The sequence below is a fragment of the Botryllus schlosseri genome, chromosome 12 (assembly GCF_051294905.1).
Source record: "Botryllus schlosseri isolate E-star chromosome 12, Bs_hap1, whole genome shotgun sequence".
Taxonomy (NCBI): Eukaryota; Metazoa; Chordata; class Ascidiacea; order Stolidobranchia; family Styelidae; genus Botryllus; species Botryllus schlosseri.
The window spans coordinates 15,804,269-15,817,343 of NC_137247.1; the positions used below are offsets into that span (position 1 = coordinate 15,804,269).

Genomic DNA, 13,075 nt, shown 5'->3' on the forward strand with positions numbered 1-13,075 from the left:
CAGCCAAATCACAATATACAACTACTACTGTGCCGGACATTAACGGTCAACTTGAATCAACGTCAATTGGCAACACTGGGAACAATTCTTGGGTCAATTCTTCTCTCCATCCGCCCGCACTGAGCTATATAAACACTGAGCTATTTAAAAATAACCCCGCACTTCTGGTTGCGAAATCAGCGTGCCCGAGTCCGGATTTTGGCATGCTCAAAGTCCAAGTCCAACCTCATTATTCAAAATCACAATCCGGTCCGATCCAGGTCCAAACTTTATTTTCAAAATCACGATCCGGTCCGATCCGGACCTAACGAAAATAACCCATAATCCTGATCCTGTCCAATCCAAGTCCAATCCAATGGTCATCTCTGCAGTGTGTCAGAACGATTGGCAGCGAGAAATCCTTGGCCGTAAAGGACTGCTTTTATGCTGACCAAAAACTTCGTTATATATACAAAATACATGTAGGTTTAATTGTCCATATAGGCGCCTAAATGACTGGCGCCGAATGCTCATGGCAATCTGAACCTCACAAGACAAATACCATCCCGCAGGAAAGAAAATTATATGCCAGCGAAGAAATACAAATCTGAAATCGTGTAATCTTTCAGTTTAGTAGGGCTAGGCAATTCTACATTTTTTGATATAGCAGACAGGAGGTCGCGAAATAACATCATGTAAAGAAGTCATACCTAGGGGTCCGCCCGCCCGAAGATGTTTAATTTTACGGAGTCTGCAGTTTCAAAGACACCCCGCATTCAGCTCTACCGGTAAATCTGATTACGTGGGCAAAGAGGACAACCATGCAGTTCCCGATCTTATTCACCGATTTTATCATGAATTATCGCAATATTCGTGCGTCGCGTTGTCTCACTAAACAGTACAACTTTAATTTTGTGGCAAAAGCGAACAACGTGATGCGGGGTTATTTTATCGCCGTATGGGAGCCTGGGGTCCTGACGAAGTGCTGTTACGTACCTCAACGGGTATACTCCCGGAGATGTTTAATTACTATTTAGGGGACCTATACCTTTTCAAACACACCTAACTCAGTTCTACCGGTAAATCAGATTACGTGAACAGAGACAGGATGAAAATTGATAGCAATACATGCAATTCCCGATCATATTAACCGATTCAGTCATGAAACTAAAGAAAGTTCTCACGCTTCGCGCGTTTAGGCGAGAAAAGCTGATTCACTCAACGGACAGCCAATGCAGCATATAAGTAGCGGTAAACAGTGTACAGTTTTGAAGTCTCGCCACGGCAATAAAACTATACTCCGAAATAGCCATGATGACTGTTTGGGTGCGTTTCATAGCCGTAGTATTCGTGCGGCCCCGAACGTACTCTGAAATTCTTAATTTGGCCCTCACACCGAAAAAGTTTGGGAACCACAGATCTAAATCAAAGGGAATAATTCAGGATTTAAGTAACGAGCTAGACAAGCTGATTTTGTGCACGATTCAAGGCATCCGATGATATATGTTTATTATTTTGGATTTTCAAGTTAGGGATTGGTTTTGAAGTTTTTGATATAGTCTCATCAGCAGCTGCAAGTGTTCCACTTTTATCAGCTGTTAAAAATTATGTCAGAAGTGGTATATTGAAGAATTTCAAGCAAAGGCAAATTCAAAACTCTGCCGATGTTGCAAGACGAACTGTTTTCATTTGTTTGTCGAATACACAAAGGCTTTGGAGTGAAAGGCCTTGGTGTTCGATTCAACTTGTCTAGACTGAACTCTGCTCTGAACTTACTTCATTTAAGCAATTTAAGCCAACCAATTAAACTATACTTCTGTAAAGTACAAATAGAAGTGGAATAAGTTTGTATCTGGCCAAATTAACTGTTTCAGAGTACTTGAGTAGGCTACTTTCCATTCATTTACTATACTATGAGCTTCTCCTGAGCAATAAATTATGACATTAGGTTTTACCCAAGTTCCAATGCTGAAGAATGTGATCTTGTCTTTCCTTTGACCTCTTCAATCTTATTAGCATGCTAGGTCTGCTGATGGCCAAGTCGTGACACTTTTGTTATTGTTCCATATTGTGTTATACTGTGCTGACTGCTTATGGTGTTACTATGTACAGCTCTAGTGCAAGAATATAAAGTTCTGAGATCAAGCTTGGCAGATGAAGATCATTATCTTCCTGCATGGGTGGGTTTTGAAGCTTGAAGTATGGTAGTGCTACACTCTCTGAAATCCATAACATTTTAGCACCCTTGGAAAAAGAAACTCGATCACAAAATTTTTAACGAACGTCGGAAAGTAAAAAATCCAGACGATCCGGTTCTCGTCGCAAATAGAATAAAGTATGGAGGACTTGGTCCACGGAGACGGCTTCATACTGAAGAATCTGACGCGAGCAGCCCTCGATGCAAGAAACCCCGAAGTTCTGGTCTTCCTGCTAACGAAGTAGGAAATTACTATTTTCGTGGCTTGTCGGTCGGGAGCCGCTGATTCATATATTAATTAAAAATTTCTGGTCTTAGAATCTTCGAACAATGAGAAAAGCTTGGCCGAACATAAGTCAATCATATTATCGGAATCAAGTTCATCTAACCCAGCCAAGGCAAAGCTTATGGAAGCAATGAAAGCCACTTTCAAAAGGCGTCGGTTAGATATAGAAGACGGGAACATGCCAACTGCTGACATTCTTGTGGAGTATCCCCTTCTGAGAAATTCATATTGGGTAAGAAGCAATATCATTGGTTTGATTTCTGTTTAACGGTAACTGATAATGTTTCAGCTATTGGAGGAAATGAAGCTGATTAACAATGGTCTAGGTCTAGATATTCTGGACAAGATCAAAGAAAATAAATTCTCCAAGCATGCAAGAAGAATCAAGTGGGATCGCTTGCCAGCCAACATTGTAGATGTGATAGGTACAATGCTTTGAATACACAAATTATTGGACAACTCAAAATAGGAATTTGTGTTTTTTTCATATTCTGCAGAACTTACTTGGATGCTCGGTATACCTTCAATGTTCAACGAATCCTATGACAAATTCTTGGTTATAAACAAGGTTTGTACCAAGTACATGTCGACATTGCATTGCTATAAAATATACTTTAGTGTGCTGATAATAGGCTCACAGCTAGATATGTCAGTATAAGTCGGTGGCGGCTAACCCGTGGCTTGCGAGATGGTTGTGTATGGCCCTCGAGGTAATTCTCGAAACATCGGGTAAAATAGCAAGGCCTACCAAAATTTGATTGGTCTGACCGCGAAATTTGATGATGACTAAAAGATCAGTTCCGACGCATTGGCGTATTTAGGGGCCAGCCACATTTATCGCAGATTTTCGTATATGACCATTAAGTAGAATATCTCGCAGCAGATTTATTCGACTTGATATTTTTCTTGGCACTTCGCATGATTTATTGTCACTCGATTTTTTGCATTTAGTATTGGAGCCCTCCTGAAAATTATAAATACGCGTCACTTACAGAATTGAGTCCAACTATATATTTGCAATTACGAGATAACGTGGTGTCGTCCAACATCCGACTTCGCTTGTGTGCTCGCAGCGAGATCGTCGACGATGAAACTTTACACAATGGGACGGAGGGATGTTCACCGAAACCTTCGATATTGCTATATCTAAACGCCGAATAATCAATTCCTTGCAAAATGAACCCAGTGGTATACAAAGGCAACCCTCAATACTTGCAAGTAACATATTTATTTATCGAATTCATTCATTGTTTTTGAAAAAATTTCCCACCTAGCGCGATCACGACATGAATGCCCATTGACTTCTCATGACATAATGTAAAATGTAAGTCTTATTTTTAAAGTTACCTAATTCGGTTGGCTCCTATCGGACGACTTGAGAAATGTCATTAACATTCAAATGACCCACTCAATGGTTCCTAAATCTCTTGTGCCCCTTTAGCTGAAAAGGTACCCCTGGTATAAGTGCTCTCATAGTCATAATTTTGACCTAATACATCAGCCATTATTACTCTGATAGTATTATTGGCTATATAAGTTCATACCCTCTTTGCCTTTCAGTATACAGTTGTGTGCCCTCTTTTTTCAGGATAATCCAGAATCACCTCACCCAGTCATACATCTTGACACTCGAGATACCAAGTGGACGGTGCACTTTGACGGGCTAGTGATAAATGACGTAGTAGATTTCACACATGCTTCAGCTCTCACTCTGTCAATACATTGGGTATTCAATATCCAGTTCGCATGTGGTGTGGATAAGACTCTACATTTCTTGTCCATCTGCATTGCAAAAATCAAAGGGCTGCATATGCCGTCTGCGGTCACTTCAATGTGTGAAACAAATTGATGTGCAGTTTTTAAATTCATTTGATCATTGATATACATGTAAATAGTTTTGCTTTTTTGGGAGTGCTGAAGTAGATTTTGCCTCAAGTGATTATATTTTCAGCATACTTCATTACTTGACAATTCTGACGTTTTTCAGTAGAAAATAGGTTTGTACTGGACCTAATAATACTTAAGGAACTACATGAGTGCTTGTCAAGCCATTCAAGCTGCACTCCTGTGGAACATGCTTGGTCTGCTGCAGGCTAAGTCATGCAAATATTTTTACACAATTTCTTTTTATACTGCTGCTGTTGATTTTCATATACTGTGCTTGAGCCTGCTGTATATTTCCTGCTGATCTGCTGCTGTTAATCGGCTTTAAATAAATGAGCCTTTTCGCTATAGTTTTGTGAACAATCATGGCCGCCGAATGCATTGGGTCTTTCCAGGGTTGTAATGACTCGAGTCACGATTTTTTTGTGACTCGACTTGACTCGAGTCATTTTCTTGAAATGGGAAAATGACTCGACTCGACTCGAGTCAATATTTGGATTGACTCGACTTGTACTCGAGTCATTTCGCATGACTCGGCTTATTTTATATGACTTGAAGATGACGAAATTTGCGAATCGTAATGGCTAGATCAACGCATCTGTCGAATTCTGCCGACATCGCTATTTGTCGCCACTGCTTTCGTTGCACTCGACTGATATCAGATATGCCGCCGTAAAAACAGCAGACATTGGTACATAGTAGCAATGCATTGTACAAAATCATCCTGGGATGAAGAGGTAATAGATCCTCCGCAATCAAAGTACTCAAGACATTTCAATTATACAAGCAAACAATCGCAGCAAAATTCAATTAGAGCCGATGAGATGACGCAGATGGTCAAGTACTTGTAAGAGACTGATAAGCTCATGAGTAGACTTGAAGGCGATGATTCTTTGCATTTTTGGGCGACTAGAAAGAATGAGTACCCAATGCTCTCCAATGTGGTTCAAAAATGCTTGTCAATTCCTGTATCTAGTGCACCAGTGGAACGTGTATTCAGTAGATGTGGATTTATTCTAAGGCCATGCCGCTATAACATATATGAGGATCTCCTTTCCACTTTAGTATTTTTGAAGTGTAACTCATTGATTTGATCTGCTGTCTATGAAAACACACAATACCCTCCGCCAATTGGCGTTTTGTTAGGTATGTGCATTGTGCTCGTGACTAATAATGAATGGCTAATGCTGTGTGATGTTTGTACAATAGGGCTGTTCAAAAATAATTTCTTTTTTATTTTACTGGGTGGCTACTTGATAAAATTGTTATGTTGCATAAAAAGAACACTGAATCTGGCTTAATTTTAAAAAGTAGAATCAATGATATGAGAGGAGAAAATGTTATATTTGAAAATAAATACGTATAATATAATTACATAGGCTACTTGTAGCAAGCCAACTATTTTTTCGTATTCAAAATATTCCACTCTAATAGATTCGCTTTTGCTAGTTGGAATTGAGCTCAATTTGCTATGAATCATATTTTACACAATATAACAATTTCATGAGGTAGCCGATAAAATTCGAAAGTCTCTATTTGTAATTAATCCACAATTTTCTCTGATAGTAGTAACGCTTCGGCGGCTATTTCGGGAGCTGAGCAGAAAAGCTGACCTTTTTTTAGTCATACACCTGATAATGTGAAAGAAAAAGTGTACCTCTACGTAAACATGCATCTGTTGATTCTCTATCAGCTGGCATCTTGACGTGAATTCGTTGGTTCTATATCAGCTATAAGCTAATTCAGGATTGAAAACAAAAGTTGAACATGACTTCAATGCTGTGACTTGAACTCGGACTCGAGTCATAACACTATGACTCGGACTTGACCCTTTAAACGGTGACTTGGACTCGGACTCGACTCGGTGATGAATTGAAAATGACTCGACTTGACTCGAGTCAATACCACAAAAGTAAGATTGACTCGTGACCAGGGCAGTGGAGTCGGAATCGGAGTCGGTGGAGTCGGAGTCGGAGTTTGGCTAATTTTCACTTGATGGAGTCGGAGTCGGAGTCGGAGTCGTGGAAACTATAATGGCTGGAGTCGGAGTCGGAGTCGGAGTCGGGGGAAAAATACTGACTGGAGTCGGAGTCGGAGTTTGTGAAAATGACCCTGGCTTCGACTCCGACTCCGAATCCAACTTCTCTATCATAGAAATAATTGCTTTCAAAGGATATTTAATATATTTTCTCATGTAGGCTACCACCAATCACTGTTATTTATAACCATACAGATCAGGTGCGGCCAACCCGTGGCACGCAGGCCAAATTCTAGACTGCGAGAAGCTTTTGTGTGGCCTGCGAGGTAATTGTCGAAATTATTTATATCACCAGGTAAAGTTGCAAGGCCAACCAAAATTTGATTATCCTGACCGCGAAATTTGATGATGACTAAAACATCAGTTCTGACGCATTGGCGTTTCCAGTGGCCAACCACATTTATCGCAGATCTTCGTGTAGTAGGATATTCCGCAGCAGATTTATTTGGCATGAAATTTTTCTCGGCACTTAGCATGATTTATTGTCACTAGATTTCTTACATTCAGTATTGGAGCCCCCTTCTGAAAATTATAAATGCATGTTATTTACAGAATTGAGTCTAACTATATTCGCAATAAGGAGATAACGTGTCGTCCAACATGCGGCTTCGCTTGTGCACTCGCAGCGAGATCATCGACGACGAAACATTTGCACAAAATGATAGAGGCATGTTCACCGAAACATTCGTTATTGCTATTTCTAAACATCGAATAATTCTGTCATTACCAAATGAGCGCAGTGGTATACAGATGTGACCCCCAGTTAGTAACATATTTATTGATAGGATTCAGTCATCACCTTTGAAAAAATTTCGCGCCTGGCGCGACCAGGGTGTGACTGCGCACAGCACAGTTGCATGACATAATTGTTACCAATTTTAGTGCGTAGTAATATAAGTATTGTTTGCAATGTTACCTAATTCGGGTCGTTCCTATCGGGCGAATGAAAATGGTTATCAACATTCCAGTTGCCCGCGTAACGGTTCTTATATCTTATATTAGGATATTACAGAGTCCATGTTATAAAAACTTATGAAATATGAAAAAAGAAGGATATTAGAAAATCATTCTTTCATTTTAATTGCATAGTGGATAATTCGAGCTGTGCCACAATGAAACAATTTTGCATGCCACCGTTAATCATATGTTTGCGAATGTTTAATGGTTGTATGATAATAGTCCTTCAACAGTGTGGCATATAATTTTTGAAGTATATTGGTAATACTGTTGGAGTCGGAGTCGGAGTCGGGAGTCGGAGTCGGTACGTTTAAAGACTCTGGAGTCGGAGTCTGAGTCGGAGTCGGTACGTGTTAAGACTGAGGAGTCGGAGTCGGAGTCGGAGTCGGTATATTGAAAATGTGTGCAGTCGGAGTCGGAGCCGGAGTCGGTGGTAAATTTTACCGACTCCACAGCCCTGCTCGTGACTCGGAACCATGTGACTTGGTTACGACTCTGGGTCTTTCTGCCAGTACAGGTGCAAGATTTGGGTATAATAAGAGAGAGAAAAAGAGAGTTACAAGATACAGCTTGTACTGAGTTTACTAGATTTAGCTTGTCAGCTTGTAACGAATTACAAGAAAAATACTGTAAACTTGTAATCGAGTATACCATATTTTTTCTTGTTAATTTACAAGAATAATTTTTACAGTGTACTGTTCCTGCTGCATGTGTTGCTACTGCTTCATATTCATTTGCTGTATAAATAAATGCCCGTTCCTTCTATTGATTTGTGAACAATTATGACCACCGTGCATAATGTCAGTTGTACTGTCGAGTACTGTCAGTATCAGGTGCACCATTATAGGTATATGAGAAAGAGAGAGAGAGAGTTACAAGCTTATGGTTGTAGTGAGCTTACAGGGTTATGGCTGTAGTGAGCTTACAGGGTTATGGCTGTACTGAGCTTACAGGCTTATGGCTGTACTGAGCTTGCAGGCTTATGGCTGTACTGAGCTTACAGGCTTCTGGTGTTAGCTTGTAATGAGTTTGCAAGCTTATGGTTGTAAGCCTGTATTGGAAGTCACCAGGCTTTTTGTCGTAAATTTACAACAATAATTTTTACAGTGTAGGCTACTGCATCTGGGTTATCGATAACTTTTTATATTTTACTCTTGGGAAATTGACAATTTGGCTGAGTAGAGAGAAAATTAGAGAACATATGCCCCAATCCTTCAGATGAGAAAATTATGGTAGCACACATGTTAATAATACTTGATTGGTATCCACATGGCCATATAGTGACTACATAAACACAAGTCGAGTCTGCTTGATATCGCTAAGCCTTTCATTTATCTGCTCAATAAACAAAACAAGTAACATTCAACAGTTCTGTTGGGTAATGTATATTGACAAATTTATCCGCCATTTGCTAGGAGCTAGCCAGTTATGCACAAAGCTATCCTGTACACAACTGGGAGTGAGCGGCTTGGTGTCCACCGTGGAGAACGAAGTCTAAACCCAGGTAAAATGAAAGATCTCCGGGTCGCCATGATCCTTTCATATCCCGCAAATGGGAAAGGTGTCCTTGACAGTTCTAGTTTTATCATCAGATTTCCGAAATTATCCTTGTCGATCATCGATGGTCCGTGTTGGGCACATCTGCACCTGGAACATAAAATACTGCAGCAGTACATGGTGCACTTGACAATCATCGAACTGCGGCACTGCAACTGGGAACATTGCAACGACAGCAATTTTTAGTCATATTGTAAAGCTTCGTATTTGTTTATTACTAAACAATTTGTTGACTAGTTATTTGATTTTAGTTGCCAGCATAATTTTTTGTTTTGACAATATTCAATATCAAGCATTGACCCCAACAATACTGCTGATACTGACATGCTCAAACTCATCAGGATCACAGATGATACTTGTAAAGTCACGAAGTTTATTTCTCAAAGCCAGTTAGGAGCCTATAATTTGAGTGCTAGAATAAATCTATCAAGGACCTCTGCTAGTATAAATTACAACATGCCTCTAAAATCTCACATGTAAGATTCAGCGAATAATTTATAGCCTTTGCTATTTCCATTACCTCTCGATTCACTGGCAATCCTGTCTACGTCGGCAAAACCAAACTCTGGTAGATCCGTCGACTAGTAAGAAAACACAAGCTCCATACATTGTTGTGTAAATTGTTACTGTTACTATAGTGACATCAGAAGAGAAGTCAGCAGCAGTTCAGTTAAAGCAAAATTACAGTCCCACGCTAAGGCTTCTCAAACAGCTATAATAAAGAAGTAGGGTCTGGATTTCGTTAGCAATGACATGAAATCATGCATTAGTAGTTTTGCAATAACCGACAACTCGTGCATTCGCAGTAACGAGTCGCCATAAAGGGAAAAGAATTGCAATATTTCTGCACACAATGGTAGCCTTATGGAGGCAATATTACGACCCCCATCCCTTCATAGGGGGCGCTAGAGCGGTGGGAATCGTCCATTCATTCAATTATTCATGGTGTTTTGCGATGAATATTTTCTTCATTTCTTTCTTTGTTTCTGGAGTTAGATTTGAACCCACAACAGCGGCAGCTGGTATGTACACAATTCATATTTACCTTATTTAACAACCCAATCAATTCCATTTTTATCGTGATGATTTTGGTTCACATCTCCATGTTTCCTCTCCTTGTCATATCGTGGATTGTTTCCATAGACCTGAAATAAATGAGATTGTCACAAATGAGGACAGGGACATAATACTAACGTAATACAATGGTACATCTGACAATGGGAGATCAATGAAAGAAGGAAAGAACTCTGCTTTATGGTGTAACAGAAAAATGTCAGATCCTGTCGATATTGCCCCAAATCACAAAAACTTGTAAAATTATGTGATGATTTTAATTTCATAGTAATTATAATCCAGCGATTCCAGTGATTTCGAATTTGAGGGTAAAATATTTCACCCTTATGCCTGATTTCTAACTAGAAGACTAGAAGTATGTTTCAGTGTTATTTTAGATACTCCGTTTTCCGCTGCTCTTCGAAACTAGCTCATGATCATGATAAAAATGCGAAATTTTTAGACATGTGTTTAATTTTTGTATTTCATATTACGAATTTCGTATAAATAATTTGGTTGTTTTTGTCGCTGGGAAGGTGCATCGTCTAAAAACCGCACTTCATCCAAGAAGACACATATATTTGACTTACAACCGTATCGTAGACAGCTGACAGTACGAAGTGGTCGGGTACCGAAAATATAGGCTTCAAAATATGCAGTTACCATATTTGTGACATTGAGCCACTATGGCGCATAGAGATTCAAGTGCCGATAGCTCGATATATATTCGTTCGGATTAAGAATCGTAATAAAACAGACATGATTTGAGGCTTGGCGCAATTCATGAGATATAGCAACAACAAAAGTTGTATTTATAGAGTAACAAAAAATTCTAAAATCATCTTACCGTGCCAGAAATCTCCATCACGATTCCCGAATCCGTTCATGTAATCATCCCAACCTCGGTAGAAATCCGCGTTTCCGTGTTCTCTTCGCTGAAAAACCTGCAACAGGATTAGGCGAACAATCAAAGTATCACAAATCTCGCGAATTTTCTTCTCTGGATTCGAGGTTATCGTTTAAAAGTTTTTTGATCCTCAAACTTTTGTTCGCATTAAAACGAGCTTGCTCATACGACATTGCGAACACTCTATGTTCAAAAGTAAGATCTACTCACAATCCATTTCTTATCTGCAATCCGTTTCTTCTTCTCATCTTATGTTCTGGATTGTTACCTCTGTTTGGTGTAATCCACTGCATAAAACACAGTTTCTATAAGACACAGATTCTACTCGCAGTCCGTTTTTTCTCATATTCTGCTTCGAGTTGAAGTTCCTTCATGATCTGCGACATACTTTCCGCACCCTTCATGAAACGTGCACAGAATATAACATTCATTAGTCACGTAAAACCACTTGCATACCGACCCCTTAATCTCTCTCTGTGATCCATTTACCGCCGAAGTAATTTCTCGATCAAAATTTGGCTAAAAATGAGCAATTTCCAACTATGATTCAAATTCAAACGCTAATTCTTCGTACATGACAGAAACGAGTGGATCACGTATCCCAACAGCAATAGACTACAAATTTTCGGCAACATTTTCAAAAAGTATGAGATGTAGCTTCACGTGATCGTTTTGGGAATTCAATATCGACGCTAAAATGTAATAATGATCGATATTAATTAGTAAGGCGCCATTATTAACTTTGATCCATGTTCACGTTCACATCCAAACGTCAAATCGAAGTGTTCTCAGCTATTTGACTCGGTTACTCTAGTTATACTGTACAGTGTACCAGGGTTGTAGCCAAGTCACTAGGCTCCGGTTCACAAGTCAATTTCACTTTAATAGATTTTCAACACACCACCGAGTCAAGTCCGAGTCCAAGTCATCGATCAGAGGGTCGAGTCCAGACATGGGGTGATTACTTCATGGATGTAATCGATTGCGATTACGATTACTTCTGAATCACGCGATTACGATTACGATTACGATTACAGCAAAATCCGCAAGTAGTCGATTACGATTACGATTACTTTAGAAATATAATCACGATTACTCACGATTACATTTATTTTGCTTCTGAGAATTCATTATTGAAAGACAGCAATCCGATGAAAAGGCCTCATGAGAGAAGGTCTTTCTTTTTAAATGAGACATCATGACGTCATTTCCTGTATATGACATAATATACCATTGCATGATTTACGCTGAAATAGGCATTTCGGTGCCGGCCAATACCGCGCCGCAACACACCAAGACATGCTACATTGACCGAAACATTGTGTATTTGTCCATAGCCGCGCTGGATGGTCGTGAAGAATAGTCTTCTCAATCTCTGCCCCTCAATACAAATGCCACTGGGGGCACCCACTGAGGAAATTGATGAACCACGAGTATAAATGACAATTTTTGGGTGCGTCTCACGAAAGTTTTTCGTTTAGTTTTCTTTTCGTCTGCTACGTTTGAGCGACTCCAATATCTTTTGACTATATAGCAGACAGGAAGTCACGAATTACCAGCATAAAATACAGTTATAGTTGTAAATTACGGGCCCAAATATTCGCGCTTGGCGCGACTTGACAGTTAGTACACAGCGAATCCATATCGCATCGCATCAAATCGTGTTTCCAGTTCTTGTGAAAAGCCGGTCGTTACAGGGGGTCTGAGGGACTTGGCCCGCCACAAGCTTTATTGATCGTCTTATGGGGGGGGGGGGCAAGAAAACATTTGTGAGAAGAGGGTGGCGAAATGCTGTTTCGGAACTGATTCTAGCTGCAATCTACGCTAACATAGTTTGTAAGCGCATGGCTATAGTGGCAGATTCTAATGCTCAGTACAAAACTGCGAAATAGCAGTTGGAAGCCCGTTTCAAGTAGGGCCGTGTGAGAATATGATAAGGTGAACATAAACTTCTGCCTACGATCTACTTAATAAAGATATTCCGAGCTGCCGTTAAACGAGTAACGGAAAATAGCCGCTCGGTTATGATTTTTTATCAGCAGTCGTTGGTTTTTAATGCTTCGATGTTGAAATTGTCATGTTTGATTTGACGAGTACAAAATCTCAAATCTTTGTCCGGTGTAGCCTATACACGTAAACATCAAACATCAAAACTTCAATACATAGTACATACGTTACTATTCCAAACTAGGCAGAGTGGTGATTATTATCCTGCTG

General features: G+C 39.8%; 2 protein-coding genes and 1 long non-coding RNA gene across 4 annotated transcripts in view; 2 read left to right on the forward strand and 1 right to left on the reverse strand.

Moving 5' to 3' along the window:
• The window catches only part of LOC145451713 (uncharacterized), a 312,192-nt gene that overhangs the window by 85,179 nt on the left and 213,938 nt on the right, over positions 1–13,075 (reverse strand). The window lies entirely within an intron of this gene.
• The window catches only part of LOC145451721 (uncharacterized), a 118,572-nt gene that overhangs the window by 17,969 nt on the left and 87,528 nt on the right, over positions 1–13,075 (forward strand). The window lies entirely within an intron of this gene.
• On the forward strand, positions 2,499–3,470 carry LOC145451508 (uncharacterized). The gene is made up of 2 exons (XR_013918935.1): positions 2,499–2,694; positions 2,752–3,470. It is a non-coding gene; the product is annotated as an uncharacterized LOC145451508 (long non-coding RNA).